At 43.3% G+C, this 17,382-nt stretch overlaps 1 long non-coding RNA gene across 1 annotated transcript; it reads left to right on the plus strand.

Annotated features, from left to right (window-relative positions):
• Positions 1-14,654: 14,654 nt before the first annotated feature.
• On the plus strand, positions 14,655-16,747 carry LOC125575777. Its single transcript, XR_007314368.1, has 3 exons — positions 14,655-14,892; positions 14,990-15,261; positions 16,536-16,747. It is a non-coding gene; the product is annotated as an uncharacterized LOC125575777 (long non-coding RNA).
• Positions 16,748-17,382: the final 635 nt, after the last annotated feature.

A 17,382-nucleotide genomic window follows, 5' to 3' on the forward strand; every position in this document is an offset into this window, starting at 1 on the left:
AATATCAGTCGGAATGATTGTTCCAGCACTTCCCCTGTCGACATGAGTCGAATCCTGACCCCGGAGCCTTTTTTGGACGAGGATACGTCGACGGGGAGGATCCTGTTCGAGTTGGGCTCTTCGTTAGTCATGCACCCCGCGGGGAGTTCTACTAAGAAATCAGCGAGTATCTGCTATTTCGCGCAAGATTTTGCTCGATACTCAATGTCGTACTCGCTCAGGTCGATTGCCCATTTTGCTAATCTTCCAGATTGACTAGGGCTATGCAAGATCGTCCGCAGTGGGAATGATGTGAGCACTACGATTCTATGGGACTGGAAGTATGGCCTTAGTTTTCGTGCTGACATTACGACCGCAAGTGCCAGTTTTTCCATCATCGGATAAAGTGTCTCTGCATCGAGCAAAGTTTTTCTTACGTTAAATATGGGCGTTTTGTCGCTGCGTTCCTCTCGGATGAGGACGCCGCTCACAGCCGTTACTGATACTGCGATGTACATGAACAGTGGTTCCCCTTCTACTGGTTTTGCGAGCACCGGGGGAGTGGCCAAGTAGTGTTTCAGATGGTAGAAAGCTTTTTTGCATTCTTTGGTCCACTCGAATTTCTTGTTCCCCTTCAAGGTGTCGTAGAAAGGCAAACACTTATCCGTTGACCGAGAGATAAAGCGGTTGAGTGCTGCGACTCTTCCAATCAATCTCTGCACCTCTCGCTTCGTTCTGGGGGATGCCATTTCGATCAGCGCGGTGATCTGTTTTGGATTGGCCTCGATTCCACCGAAGATGACGAGATACCCTAGGAATTCTCCGGATGCTACTGCAAACCTACACTTTGCGGGGTTGAGTTTCATATTGTGTAGGTTTAGCCTTTCGAAGCATTCTTGGAGGTGAGTGATATGATCTCGCTCTTCAAAGGATGTTATGAGCATATCATCGATGTAGACCTCCATTGTTTTTCCGAGTTGTTTGGAAAACATGCGGTTGACGAGTCGTTGGTAAGTTGCGCCAGCATTCTTAAGACCGACCGGCATCACCCTGTAGCAGTAAGTGCCGCGGTCAGTTATGAATGCGGTTTTCCCTTGATCGCCGGGGTTCATCATGATCTGATTGTACCCGGAGAACGCATCCATGAAGGACAAGAGTTTGTTCTCTTCCGTCGCTTTGACCAAGCGATCGATGTGTGGTAGTGGGAAGCACACTCGCCACATTCCGTTTTTCTTTTTGACAACGACTGGGTTAGCGAGCCAGTCAGGATACCTCACCTATGGATCCGACTTTGAGGAGTTTTTCGGCCTCATCATTAACTGCACCAGCGCACTCTGGTCCCAACTGTCATCTCTTTTGTTTGAAAGGTTTGAAAGTCGGGTCGACGTTGAGCTCGTGACATGTGATGTTGATATCAATCCCTGGCATGTCCTCTGCGGCCCATGCGAATGTGTTCAAATTCTTTTCAGAGCAGCTATGAGCTCGACTTTCAAAGACACTCAGGTTCGTGCCGATTTAAACAAATCGATCTGGGAATGCTTCGTCTAAGGATACCGAGACAACGGGCTCGCAGGCCGGCTTGCGTTTTCCTTCCAAAGCTTCGGCTACTCGTGACTGCCAAAGGATTTCAGTTTTGTCTTGTTTTAGAGCGTTGTCAACGGCAGGCGATTTCTTTTTCTTTTTAATTTGAACCTCCGCCGATGGGTTTTTTCGCTTTAATTCTGCAGCGAAGCAGACTCGCGAGATTCTTTGATCTCCCTAGATGGTCTTGATTCCGCGAGGGGTTGAGAATTTGAGACACATGTGGTATGTTGACGGGACTGCTTGCATTGAATTCAGCCATGGAGTTCCTACGATCGAGTTATACGACGCGGGTCGATCGATGACCAAGAACTCCACGATTTTTGTCATGCTGCCGGCCTTAACCGAGAGGTTGATTGTGCCGAGAGTCATGGTAGCTTCCCCCGAGAGTCCTACTACCGGGTTCAGATATTGGGTGATTTCGGATGGATTGATTTCCATTTTTGCGAGGGTGTTTTTGAAGATGATATCGGCCGAGCTTCCGGTGTCGACCAATATCCTTGCGGTATCGATATTCTGGATTGTCAGCTCGATCACAAGGAGATCGTTCAGAGGTTTGACCGGATCAGCCGTTGCTCTTTCCTTGAAGGAGATGACATCGCTGCCTGTTTGATTAGGAATATCGTGACTCAGACGTTCGATGTTTTTGAGTTAGAAAATCCGATCCCCCACCCCTCCTTTCAGCCCCAAACTGTGGGAACCAAAATTCGCACTGTCGATTTTCCGTAAAATAAGAAAATATAGGAAACCCTAAATTTCTCAGAGGTCTCGATTTATCTGCGTAAACACACAAAAACGAAAGAGATAAAGATAACAAAATATTGAAAGTAAGTTGCACATAGGCGTATTATTGATTGACAATAGTAAAGTTACAGGGTTTTCGAAAGACAAGACAAACAGAGTTTCGCTAGCCAAGTTAATCTCAGAACAAAGACGAAAAGAGTCTAAGCAAAAATCAAACCGCCTAAATTCAAAGTTTTTCTATACTAGCAGAGTTTTTCTAAGTCTAAAACTTCTCATCCTGCCCCTTTTGCTTTAGCTGCCTTATATATGCCTTCTGGATCGGTTCCCGTTCCCCTTTTTGCCCCTATGTTAAGTTTATCGCTTCCCAGAAATATTCTTTTTTTTTCTCGATCTTCATCGTTATCTTGGAAACTTGACATTTCTCGCAGGATCTATCTTCCTCTGTAGGTAAAGATACACCGTCAAAGCATTGTCGGGCTCAATTTCGTATGAAATCGGAAGTGGGCATTTAGTTGTGTCCTAGGCCTCTTTGGGCCATTTTTCGACTTAGACGTTTTTACGACTTTTACGAGTTGAACTGCTCATTTGGTTCCGTGATCTCTCTCTCTCTCGAGTCTTCTGCTTCAAAACCTTTTGTCGAGAGTGTGTTGAAAAAGCATTCGTACAGAAGTGCAATTTTAGACGTTGATTCTGAGATAACCGTTTTTGACCCCAACAAATATCCATACAAGAAAGTTTTGGAGATGTCAAGTTGGCTTCGATCACTACAAGAAAAATGAGTTTTAATAGCAGACCGGAATAGCGTTTTTTACGATTGTGCTATGGTTGACATATCCGTTAGTTTTAGATAGCGTTTGTATATTTGGAAACGCTATGATAAAGTAGTATATTTGGAAACGCTATGATAACGTATGGTTTTATATGTAACACTTGAATTTAATAGCAAAACATGATTAAAAATGCTATGTTTGGTTTTTGAATCCCTAAACCCTAAAACAAGTTTTTAAACCCTAAACTCTAAATGCAAACTTTAAACTCTATTTTAACATCAATTTTAAATTTAACTTCAAATGTTAGATATAAAGTAAAAAAATTTAATCTTTTCTAAAAATTTATCTCTAATCTTAAAATCAATATCCCAAACTTTTAACTTTTAAATCCTATTACTCATACATTATTTATTCTAAACTCCAAATTTTAAATATAAACTCTACAAGTAATTAAAAAATTATCAACACTAAAAATTTTATTCTAAAAGTTTAAACTAATCTCTAACACTTAATATTTACAATTTCTAAAAGTATTTATCTCCATATAATATTAAAACTACAATAAAAATATCCATAATTAGTAATCTCCTTGTGCTTAGAAAAAAATATAGTAATCCTCCTACTATTCTTTCATTGGCCGAAACAAAAAGTGTGTGGATTGCAAAGTGTACACCATTGATTAAATTCATTCAATGGTTCAGATTAATTCAATCTGTGTTTCTTCCTCTTCCTCTCTCGTGTCTTTGTTATACAATCAGACCACAATTCATTATTCTTTATAGTTTCTTTTATTCTTTTTTTTTCAGATCTTAAACAATTTTTTATCTTTGTCTTCTTCACTACAACACTATCTCTCTCTGCACATCGTTTTTCTTTCTTCTCTACGATCTCTCTCTCATCTCTATTGTTTCCTTCTTCAAGGCCAACCTCTCATCTTCTTCTCTGTATCTCATCTCTTCTCTACCTCTGCTCAAGCTTGCCCACGTCTTCTCGTCATGAATCTCGAACTGTCGCGAGTTCTCCATCTCTGCCGTCGCCGTCTTCTGATCTGTCTCCTCCTCTGTTCCGTGACGAAATGACTTCTCCTCCCATACTTTGTGAAAATTATACTCCTCTACTTTGTGACAGCTCTGCTAGATGACGCGTCCTCTGCCTCTCGCCTCCGTGAAGTCTATTTACCGTGATGTCTCTCTCCCTCTGTGCGCCGCCTCTCCTCCACTCATCTACGCCTCCAAACCTCCTCTCCTCCACAACAAGCCGAAGATAGCTCCTCCTCTGCCACAACCCTACATCTCATCCTCGCTGGAGACAGCTTTGCTTCTCGTCGATAGTGCCATGGCGGCTCGTTGGAGAACAACCAAATTAGGTTTAGGTGTTAACTGTATAATTTTTGTTTTAGGTTTAGTTTTTTTAGTTAGGCTATTTTGTAACTATTTTAATTGTAAACCAAATTCAATTATTTTGTAAATCAAAATTAATATATAATATATATTTTTTTTTTGTGATTTGTATTTTTTTTTGTTTTTTAATAATATAAATAATAACGAAAATTATACGCTATTAAAACATATTTAATTGCATATATAAAAGCGCTATTGTATATAATCATAAGATAGCAGTTTAAAAAAGCGCTATCTAATGTGCCATACCTACTATGACGGGCGATGATACAGCGTTCCTTAAACCGCTATCGTATCGTTATATAGCGTTTTTCGTCCGCTAATAAAACCCATTTTTCTTGTAGTGGATTCCAGTTATTTACCGTAGAAATAACTATGAGTATTTTTATCGTATTCATTTTTGCCATATGAGAGAAGATATCAACAAAGTCTATACCTTATTAATGTGTATATCTTTTGGCTAGCAGACATGTCTTATATAAGCTCCCATCTGCATTAATTTTCACTTTATAGACTCACTTTCATCCCATGACATTTTTGTCTGAAGGAAAGGACCATATTAGATCATGTGTTAGTTGTTTCCAGAGCAAGGTGTTCCTTATTCATTGTCTTTAACCACTTATCAAATGTATTACTTTGCGTGAAATATCTAGGCTTTGGATGTAAGTTAACTACAGAAATATATGCTATGTAATAATCACACAGATTATCAAGGGACATATATGCAGATAAAGGATATTGAATGTTCATGTCGAAATCAAAGATATTGCAGTAATCGCAATGAAGATAAATTGACAGCTTAGACAACAGCTTAGTATTATCCCAACTGAATTAGGAACAGAATTATGAAGAACATATTGTACATTCACGATCGTAGAGGGTTGACCAAGATTTGGGGTAGCGATCTCTACTACAAGAATTATATCGTTGCTTTATCTATTCATAGCAGTAGACTCATGTGGAGGTAAGAAGAAGTCTGAATAGGAAATAAATTGACATTTGGCATGAGAGAAGATGTCTCATGAAATATAAAATCTCTTGATATGTATGACTTATTATTTTCATATCCATGACCATATAGCCATTATAACATGCATGATAACCAAAGAAGATGCAAGTTCTAGACCGAAGCTGAACTTGTTTTTGTTCGTTGAAAAAATTAAACATTAAGCTAAACAGCCCAACACCCGAAGACCATTATACTCCACTTTTTTAAAAGATAAAAACCTCAAATGAGACTTTTCTTTCCATATTTTTGTTGGTAGTCAGAGGATAAAAACAACTAAAGTAAGAACATATTTTCCCATAATTCCAGTGGCACCTGAGGCTTTAACTTAAGAGAATAAGGAACAGTAAGGATGTGTTAATGCTTCCCCTCAACCACATCATTATGTGCACAGGGCCGGCTCAAACATTGACTTTTTTGTCCTAATAAAGCCTTTTTTAGGCTATTTTATTTATTAGGTAAGACGTTTTATTTCAATAAAATATTCGATATAATATAAGTATAAGTTAAATGTAAAAGCAAAAAAATAATAAGCCAAGCTTACAAGTTACAACAAAAAAAAAAGAGGCGACATCAATCATTCATTGGTCCAAATTAAACCGATCAAATTTATCAGTTTTTAACCGTGTACTAATCATAAGGCCCATGAAGCTCAACATTCTTTTAAAATAATTTTGTTGTCTTCTTCCTTTGTACTTAAAGAACAGAACTGTGATCTGTCGAGAACAGTCCGGTGAACTGTGAGCACACAGGCCACAGCACATTATGTGCCCCTTGTCTCTGGGCCCCGTTATGTGCCCCTTAGTCTCTGGGCCCTGGGCGGGTGCACTGCTCGCCCTTATGCTTGAGCCGGCCCTGTATGTGCATGAGTTTCAGGGTAAGAATGGAATTGAAAAATCTCTTTCCTCTTAATCAGATCCACAAGTTTCAGTTACTGAGCATTATCTGACCGCACTACAGTGACCATTGTTTAATATTGAGTCTTGATCTTCTTTTGAAAGTCAGGAAAGACATATAAGACCTCCTTTTGGTGCGAATAATACAAACCCAAGTGGCACTTCATGTACAATGGTAAGGAAATGGATATAACCTTCCACAATTGATATAGAGAAAGTATCCCATACATCAATGTGTAAAAGATCAAAGGCATTATCTTTTATTCTTTTGTTTAATCCATGTAATCTATTATTATTACATCGGTTTTAGAAATAGATGGATGGTCTAGTCTATTATGTCATATATTGTCATCAACAACAACATTTGAACTTACTGCAAATTGTTGTTGAAGTGAGTTACAACCTTTATTATCAGCTATATTAAAGACGTAAAGGTTGAATAACTGATCACTCTTCCCAATCGCCAATTCCTTGGTATGTGCATGTATCATACAAGAATCCATGTCAAATGTAACTCGGCATCCTAAATCCTTGGTCAACTGGCTTACCCTAGGTAGTTTTAGTCTGAAAACATGTATATACAAAACATTAGTTAATATCAGAAAATTCTTTAATTTAATGTTGCATACCCCCTGCAATTTCACTCCAAATCATGTTGATAAGGTGAAAAACGTATTCATTGGATCAGAAAGTCAAGCAAATAAGGGTCTATCATTTGAGACATGATATTTAGCTCCACTGTGTATCCTGAGAAAATTATATTTCTCTTAGCTATTACATATGCCAACGAAATGCAATGTAGAGTTACATAAAGCGTTACTTGGGAGTGTTAATGTGGTTCCACCAGTAGAACAAGTCACATAATTCACTTGAGTACTTGGAGGTGGAAGTTGTTAGTTAAAAGTATGCAATGACTCCTTCAGTCTGAACCTTTGAGAGATTGTGTAGTGACCCAAATTTTGACCCAAAGAATTCAGGTCGAAGCCCAAATCCATTCCTAGAGGTCCAAGGTATTTTTTTTATAAAAACCCACATTTATCCACTTTAGTTCCTCACAAACTTTATGCAAAAGAAGAAGAAGAGTTAGAGAGAGAGTGAGCTAAGAGAAGAGGTGTGATCTTTTACAGTGAGTGGGTAGCCGGAGCTCGTCGCCGGAGCAACCGTGTGCCGTGATCACGTTCAGCTCGACACCACCGTTCGCAACCCTAGGTAACCACCGCAAAACCGCCATGCATTTAGTTCAGTTTCGGCCGTTTTAGTAAATCACCCATAACTTCCTAACCACTGCGAATTTCGTGCATGCAAGACCACCATCGTGTTCCTCTCGTCGAGACGAAGCCGTAGAGGAAACCGCTAGAGCCTCCCGAAGTTTCGCCTCTGCGCGGGCGTGAAACGCACGCGCCGTCGCCGTCCGCCGGAGCCACCGCGCATTCCGGCCACTCGCTGCCGTCTCCGACCAACGTTCGCTGGAGCCGCCGTAACCGGCCACCGTCCGTTCGCCGCCGAGAAGCTGCCGCCGCGTCGCCGCCTCGCCGCCGTCGCCGCCGTTGATTTTCCGGTAAGCCGCCGCCACCCTCCACCGTCGCCGCCGGTGACTATTGTCCGGTGACTCGCCGACGACTCGCCAACTCGGCTGAGTCGACCCGGTGAGTCAACTCAGTGACTCGGTTAACCGGTTGGATTGACTGGTTTAAATTGATTTAGGGTTGGTTAGGTTAAACCGCCGGTTAAAATCAATTGGATTACGGTTAAGATAAACCGGTTAGATAGATTAATTAATTAATTAATCAATTGATGGTTAAGGTAAACCGGATGGTCCAATTGGAATCGATTTCGGTTGAGTTAAACCGGTTGGTTTAAATCAATTCCAATCTGGTCAAGGGTTGACCGGCTTGGGTCAGAGTTGACCGGGTTGACCTTTGACCAGCGTGTTGACTTTTCCGTAAACCTTGACTAAACCCGTTTTAAACCGTTCGAAAGCCGTTCCGACTCAGAATTTCGCCCTGATTTCAGATTTGGAATCTATTTGAGCAGCTGGAGTTCATAGATACCACGTCTTCTTGTTGCTAAGGTGAGGGCTTCTCCGTTTAAATCCCGAACTAGTTTAGTACTACCATTATGGAAAGTTTAGTTTCGAAACATGATCCGTCTCTGTGAATCGAGTCTGTTTGAGAGTCTTGCTTGTTCATTATTGATATTGATTGTTAAACCGGAAATAGGATAATAGAGGATTCAACGGTTGATTGAAATGATTGATGTTAAGAACTGTTAAATATATATATATATATATATATTTATATATGCTAGTCCATGTGTTGAGATTGCGGGGTGCAGAGGTGATTGCACTAGGCCGCATGTTTGAGAGATCGCGGGGTACGGAGATATCTGTACTAGGCCGTGTGTTTAGCGGGGTACAGAGACGTTTGTACTAGGCCGTTTTGTTTGAGAGATCGCGGGGTACGGAGATATCTGTACTAGGCCGTGTGTTTAGCGGGGTACAGAGACGTTTGTACTAGGCCGCTTTGTTTGTGGAGATTGCGGGGGTACAGAGTGGACTACTGTACTTACGACGCTTGTAGAGTCATATATAATTATATCCTTATAAGGAAATGCGGTATGCTATTATCGCATTGGTTGTAGCATGTCTAGTCCACTAGACATATGTTGATTGTTTTGTGTGGTGTAATAGACGCCGTGTTTGTTTCATGCTAGAGCTAGGCCTACATTTTAGTAGTGCTATGAACTCAGTCAGTGGTTTGCGGTTTAGCATCCCCATACCTCACTGGGCGATTCCCCTGTCGGTCACCCCTCCTTCTTTCCCCTTTCAGGTGAGACCGATGAGCAGGAGTGATTATACCGGACCGGTGCTTTTGGGCTTTTACTACTATCGAGCTTTGGACTTCTATCACTTTTATCGTTTTATCGCTTTTGGGCCTTTGGGCTCCTATCTATCGTTTATGTTATCTCGTATTTCGGACTTTCGGTTTATGTCGTACTTTATATTTCGAATGTTATCGTTATTGGGCCTTTAGGCCTTGTGATATTGTATTGACTTTTATATTTATAAATGGAGATTTCATAAACTATTATTTATCGAATTGTTTTTATTATTTCGAAAGTGACGGGTGTCACAATTTTGGTATCAGAGCGGGGTTCCGTCCCAGCTCCGACCCGGGATGGCGATTTTGGAGACCTGGTTTTATTCGGTTTTATTCGATTTTAACGGTTTTAGACGATTTCAAAATATTTTCGGGGATTTGGGAATTTTGAAAATGAAAATAAATAGCACATTTCCGTTCGGTATCACTCCTCTTTAAATGTTGGTATCCAAAGTTCAACAGAAGCTTACTTTTTCGCTTTCCCTTTCAGATGCCGCCTAGGAAGAGAGTTGTTCGTACTCAGACCGTCAGAGACGCTAGAGAGGTTGAGGCTGAGGACGAGCATGTCCAGCCCGCAGTTCCGCAGCAGGCGGCTCCGCCTATTGATCAGGACGCTTTGAGACAGATGGTTCAGGATGCGGCTAGGCAGGCTGCATAGGAGGCAGTCCAGCAAGCTGCCCATGAGGCTGCCCGAGTAGCTGCTCAGAAGGTTGCCAGACAGATGGCTGCAGTTCAGCAGGGTCAGCAAATTCCACATGGTCCTCAGGTTCAGGTGCAGCAGGGTCCGCAGATTCACATGCAGCAGGCCCCACCTGTTCAGGTTCAGCATGATCATCAGGTTCCACATCAGCCGGCTCCAGCTCTGCAGTATCCTCAGGTTCCCGTTCAGCCTGTTCCAGGAGTTTTTCAGGTTCCACCGCCACCACCTGCTTTCCCAGTTCAGGTGCCCGAGGTTGATGAGACATTTATCAGGGTGTTGGGACAGATGAAGTATGTGAGTTTGGAGCATTTCAGTGGGACGACGGAACCTACAATTGCTCACGATTGGAAGCACAGTTTGGATAAGTGTTTGAAGACCATCTCGTGCCCGCCAAGGCTCAAGCTTAACATCGCTGAGCTTTATTTGCGTGGAGATGCATCAATCTGGTGGGATGGAGTGAGATTGATGCACCGTGGTGAGCTGACATATGATGATTTTCTGTACGCGTTCAACAAGAAGTATTTTCCGAGAGAAGCTTTGCATGAGAAAAAGAATGACTTCGAGCATTTGAGGCAAGGAGCAAAGTCTGTGAGGGAGTATGAGCGGGAGTTTAAGCAACTCCGCAGATTTGTGGGTAACACCATTGATGACGAGGATCTGATCAGGAGGTTCTTAGATGGGATGCGAGTAGAGCTTCGTGGTAGATGCAGTGTGGTTACCTACACCAGTTTGGAGGATCTGGTAGAGAAGGCGGCTGTGCAAGAGAAATGTATGGTAGAGGAGCAGAAGTTCTCCAAAGCAGTTCAGCCTAAGGCCGGAGGGACTTCGGGATCACAGAAGAGGACTTGGGAACAGACTGGAACACCCCATTGTGGGCGTTGTCGTCGCCAGCATTTTGGGGAATATCTACAGTGCTTTAACTGTGGTCTGTTTGGGCATATCTCGAAGAATTGTAGGAAGCCGCCACATACTCAGGTTGCAGCGCCAACAGCGGTAGTAGCACCAGCAGCGGCAGCGAGGAACTGTTACGGCTGCAACCAGCCAGGTCACATTTACAGAGATTGTCCGAGGAGAGGCAATGCAGCGCTTCCACCACCACCGAAGCGTCCAGCCATCGCTCCACGTGTGTTTGCGTTGGAGATCCCCAGGGAGCTGAGCCGATAGCGGGTATGTGACTTTTCCATACTTATTGTCTTTGAATATTTTTGGTGTGTGGTTATCATGTGTAGTTAGTAAAAATCTCGTGTAGGATCGGTTTCGGTTGGAGGAGAGTCAGCTTATACCTTATTCGACACGGGAGCATCTCATAGTTTTGTGAGTCCGCACTTAGTCCGGTCTTGGTCTTTTCGGAGTGACTTCGAACCGAAGGCTAAGCAGATTCAGACTGCCGGCACGGAGAAGTTGGGAGCAGTTGGCATTCATCACGATGTACCAGTTATTCTTGGAGGAGTTGAGCTGCTCGGAGATTTGACGGAATTGGAGATGAGCTTATACGATGTTATACTTGGGATGGATTGGTTGTCGCGACATCGAGTAGTCTTGGATTGTCCGAAGGCAAGAGTTAATATCCCTAGAGAAGAAGGAAAGATCATTTACGAGGGCATTCAGACACACCGGGAAATTCCTATCGTCTCCATGTTGCGTGCAGAAGAATTATTGGAAGGTGGAGCAGAGGGATTTTTGGCAACCATTTCGATGGTTAAGGAAGACGGTAAGCAGAAGCTGCATGATATTCCAGTGGTCGCCGAGTACGAAGACGTTTTTGAGGCTTTAAAAGGGCCACCACCAGCTAGAGCGGACGTTCTTACGATAGAAGTAGAGCCAGGAGCAACACCAGTTTCACGAGCTCCATACCGTCTCGCACCAACTGAGATGGCAGAGTTAAAGAAGCAGTTGGAGGAGCTATCTGATAAGGGGTTTATCAGACCGAGTACTTCACCGTGGGGAGCACCAGTGTTGTTTGTGAAGAAGAAAGATGGGACTTTTAGACTTTGTATCGACTATAGAGGTCTGAACAAAGTGACCATCAAGAATAAGTACCCGCTCCCGCGTATCGACGAGTTGTTAGACCAGTTGCAGAGAGCTTCATGGTTCTCTAAGATTGATTTGGCATCGGCATACCACCAGATTGCGATAGCTGAGGGAGATGTGCGGAAGACGGCATTCCGTACACGTTATGGACATTACGAGTTTGTGGTAATGCCATTTGGGTTGACGAACGCACCGCCAGCATTCATGAAACTCATGAATGATGTGTTTCGAGAACAGTTGGATAAGTTTGTGATTGTTTTCATCGACGACATCTTGGTTTATTCTCGGAGTAGAGAAGAGCATGCTGAACATTTGCGGATTGTGTTGGGTAAGCTTCGGGAACATCAGTTGTTTGCCAAGCTGAGTAAGTGTAGCTTTTGGCAGAGGAAGATTGGATTTTTGGGTCACGTGGTTTCAGAAGCAGGAGTTGCCGTAGATCAGGAGAAGATTACCGCCGTTTCAGAGTGGCCGACACCTAAGAGTGCGACGGAGATCCGCAGTTTTCTCGGTTTGGCAGGATACTACAGAAAGTATGTCAACAGTTTTGCTAGCATTGCAAAGCCAATGACGCGGCTAACAGGAAAAGACACTGAGTTTGATTGGACAGAGGAATGTTCGGGGAGTTTCACTGAGTTGAAGCGACAGCTGACCCATGCGCCAGTTTTGGTACTCCCGAGGCCAGGGATACCATATGATGTTTACACTGATGCGTCAGGCACCGGATTGGGATGTGTACTGATGCAGGAGGATCAGGTCATTGCCTATGCATCACGACAGTTGAGGCCTCACGAGGCCAATTATCCTACGCATGATTTGGAGTTGGCAGCAGTTGTATTTGCATTAAAGATCTGGAGGTCATACTTGTATGGAGAGAAGGTGAAGATTTTCACGGACCACCAGAGTCTGAAGTACATATTTACGCAGGCGGACTTGAATTTGAGGCAGCGTAGATGGATGGAGTTGTTAGCAGACTACAACTTGGAGATCTCATATCATCCGGGAAAAGCCAATCATGTGGTGGATGCCTTGAGTAGGCGCCGAAGCGATGTATCAGGAACCAAAGAGGTCCAGGAGCTTACTGGGACACTTGCTAGTCTCAGATTATGTGCAGTTACTGTGTAGGGAGAGTCAGTTGGCGCTGAGGCTGTAGAGCGGGCAGATTTACTGTGGAGGATACGCAAAGCCCAAGATAATGATGAAGCTTTGTGTAAGCAGATCGAGATGGAGAGTATTGGTTATCATACAGCCTCCAGCGGGATGTTCATGTATCGGAAGCGGGTTTGTGTGCCAGATAATGAGCCGTTAAGGAAGGAGATCTTACGGCAAGCACACCACTCGAATTTTTCTATCCACCCAGGGAATACGAAGATGTACAGGGATTTGAAGCGATATTACCATTGGCCTGGTATGAAGAGGGATGTTGCTTCATTTGTATCACAGTGTCAAACATGTCAGATGGTTAAGGCCGAGCATCAGGTGCCTAGCGGGTTATTACAGAACCTGCCTTTGCCAGAGTGGAAATGGGACATGGTAACTATGGATTTTGTGACGGGTTTGCCGACCACATCAGGAGGGAAAAATGCCATATGGGTGATCGTTGATAGACTTACCAAGTCAGCCCATTTCCTAGCGATTAAAAAGAAAGACAGAGCTGATCAGTTGGCACAGATCTACATTAGCGAGATTGTGAGATTGCACGGAGTTCCCGTGAGCATTGTATCGGATCGGGATGTAAAGTTCACATCTGAGTTTTGGAGAGCCTTTCAGAAGGCACTTGGGACAAAAGTTCATATGAGTACAGCGTATCACCCGCAGACAGATGATCAGTCAGAGAGGACTATTCAGACTTTGGAAGATATGCTCAGAGCTTGTGTCTTAGATTGGGAAGGTAGTTGGGTGAAGTACCTACCTCTAGCCGAGTTTGCCTACAACAACAGCTATCATTCGAGTATTGGGATGGCACCATATGAGGCTCTATATGGTAGACCTTGTCGCACACCACTTTGTTGGACAGAAGTGGGGGAGCGACGTGAGATAGAACCAGCCATGGTTCAAGAGACGGTAGAGCAAGTTGAGATGCTCAAGGTTCGACTTAAGGAAGCCCATGACCGTCAGAAGAGTTATGCAGATAAGCGGCGTAAGGATTTGGAGTTCCAGGTTGGCGACCTGGTATACCTGAAAATGAGGACGTTTCGGGGGGGATCTAAGACTCGAAAGCTAAAGAAGCTTAAGCCGAGATATATGGGACCATATCCTATTTTGGAGCGGATTGGAGCAGTTGCCTACCGATTGGATTTATCAGAAGAGTTATTAGACTTCCATGACGTGTTTCATGTTTCGGTTTTGAGAAAAGTCGTGAGAGAACCAGAGCTCATTTTGCAGCAACCGCCCAGTGATCTTGATAGAAATTTATATGCGCCGTGTCAGCCAGTAGAGATATTGGATCGCCAAGTGAAAGCAGATCATGGTATGATGACCATGTTGGTCAAAGTTCGTTGGGAAAGAGACGGTATTCAGGAAGAGACTTGAGAGTCAGAGGCCCACATGAGGATTGATTTTCCAGAGCTATTTTCGGACGTCGTTGGAGAATCAGTTCGTGATTCGAATTCGGGGTCGAATTCCTTATTAGTTGGGGAGAGTTGTAGTGACCCAAATTCTGACCCAAAGAATTCAGGTCGAAGCCCAAATCCATTCCTAGAGGCCCAAGGTATTTTTTTTATAAAAACCCACATTTATCCACTTTAGTTCCTCACAAACTTTATGCAAAAGAAGAAGAAGAGTTAGAGAGAGAGTGAGCTAAGAGAAGAGGTGTGATCTTTTACAGTGAGTGGGTCGCCGGAGCTCGTCGCCGGAGCAACCGTGTGCCGTGATCACGTTCAGCTCGACACCACCGTTCGCAACCCTAGGTAACCACCGCAAAACCGCCATGCATTTAGTTCAGTTTCGGCCGTTTTAGTAAATCACCCATAACTTCCTAACCACTGCGAATTTCGTGCATGCAAGACCACCATCGTGTTCCTCTCGTCTAGACGAAGCCGTAGACACCAACCACGCCGCAATCGGAGCCCGGACGAAACCGCTAGAGCCTCCCGAAGTTTAGTTTCTGCGCGGGCGTGAAACGCACGCGCCGTTGCCGTCCGCCGGAGCCACCGCGCATTCCGGCCACTCGCTGCCGTCTCCGACCAACGTTCGCCGGAGCCGCCGTGACCGGCCACCGTCCGTTTGCCGCCGAGAAGCTGCCGCCGCGTCGCCGCCTCGCCGCCGTTGATTTTCCGGTAAGCCGCCGCCACCCTCTGCCGTCGCCGCCGGTGACTATTGTCCGGTGACTCGCCGACGACTCGCCAACTTGACTGAGTCGACCCGGTGAGTCAACTCGGTGACTCGGTTAACCGGTTGGGTTGACTGGTTTAAATTGATTTAGGGTTGGTTAGGTTAAACCGCCGGTTAAAATCAATTGGATTACGGTTAGGATAAACCGGTTAGATAGATTAATTAATTAATTAATCAATTGATGGTTAAGGTAAACCGGATGGTCCAATTGGAATCGATTTTGGTTGAGTTAAACCAGTTGGTTTAAATCAATTCCAATCTGGTCAAGGGTTGACCGGCTTGGGTCAGAGTTGACCGGGTTGACCTTTGACCAGCGTGTTGACTTTTCCGTAAACCTTGACTAAACCCGTTTTAAACCGTTCGAAAGCCGTTCCGACTCAGAATTTCGCCCTGATTTCAGATTTGGAATCTATTTGAGCAGCTGGAGTTCATAGATACCACGTCTTCTTGTTGCTAAGGTGAGGGCTTCTCCGTTTAAATCCCGAACTAGTTTAGTACTACCATTATGGAAAGTTTAGTTTCGAAACATGATCCGTCTCTGTGAATCGAGTCTGTTTGAGAGTCTTGCTTGTTCATTATTGATATTGATTGTTAAACCGGAAATAGGATAATAGAGGATTCAACGGTTGATTGAAATGATTGATGTTAAGAACTGTTAAATATTTATATATATATATATATATATATTTATATATGCTAGTCCATGTGTTGAGATTGCGGGGTGCAGAGGTGATTGCACTAGGCCGCATGTTTGAGAGATCGCGGGGTACGGAGATATTTGTACTAGGCCGTGTGTTTAGCGGGGTACAGAGACGTTTGTACTAGGCCGTTTTGTTTGAGAGATCGCAGGGTACGGAGATATCTGTACTAGGCCGTGTGTTTAGCGGGGTACAGAGACGTTTGTACAAGGCCGCTTTGTTTGTGGAGATTGCGGGGGTACAGAGTGGACTACTGTACTTACGACGCTTGTAGAGTTATATATAATTATATCCTTATAAGGAAATGCGGTATGCTATTATCGCATTGGTTAGCATGTCTAGTCCACTAGACATATGTTGATTGTTTTGTGTGGTGTAATAGACGCCGTGTTTGTTTCATGCTAGAGCTAGGCCTACATTTTAGTAGTGCTATGAACTCAGTCAGTGGTTTGCGGTTTAGCATCCCCATACCTCACTGGGCGATTCCCCTGTCGCTCACCCCTCCTTCTTTCCCCTTTCAGGTGAGACCGATGAGCAGGAGTGATTATACCGGACCAGTGCTTTTGGGCTTTTACTACTATCGAGCTTTGGACTTCTATCACTTTTATCGTTTTATCGCTTTTGGGCCTTTGGGCTCCTATCTATCGTTTATGTTATCTCGTATTTTGGACTTTTGGTTTATGTCGTACTTTATATTTCGAATGTTATCGTTGTTGGGCCTTTAGGCCTTGTGATATTGTATTGACTTTTATATTTATAAATGGAGATTTCATAAACTATTATTTATCGAATTGTTTTTATTATTTCGAAAGTGACGGGTGTCACAGATTGTTTATCCCATTTGACACAAACTATGTAAGAGCAAGGTATACAATCACATGATTTAGTGATCTAGTTCCTTCTGAAAATCATATGTATGCTTCTGTGGCAGTTGATTCATCTTATGTTTAAAACCATTTGGATATCCATGAATCTTATAACATGTATCCAGTAAGGAATGGGCATAAGGCAATTACTTGCTAATTTTGGAAGCTTGGTATTTGGCTTGGCTCGTTCCAATAATGTTATTTAGGGCTTGAGCTTGGTACTTGATAAAGAAAATACTTGTTATATCAAGTACTTGACATAAAAGTTAATACTTGCAAGTTACTTAATATTGGCTTTTTACTTGCCAATATCAAGTAGTTGCTTCTAAAATACTTGCAAGTAAGTACAATAAAAATAAAGGCCCTGTTCGTTTGTACATCTGGAAGATGCATCCAAATAGTTCATCTAGATGTCTTATCCAGATGCTTCATCTGGGTGTTGTTCGTTTATTCATTTCGTCCATGCATCAAAATGAATCATCTGAATGCAACTATGTTCGTT

The sequence above is a fragment of the Brassica napus genome, chromosome A6, assembly GCF_020379485.1.
Source record: "Brassica napus cultivar Da-Ae chromosome A6, Da-Ae, whole genome shotgun sequence".
In the NCBI taxonomy this organism is placed as follows: domain Eukaryota; kingdom Viridiplantae; phylum Streptophyta; class Magnoliopsida; order Brassicales; family Brassicaceae; genus Brassica; species Brassica napus.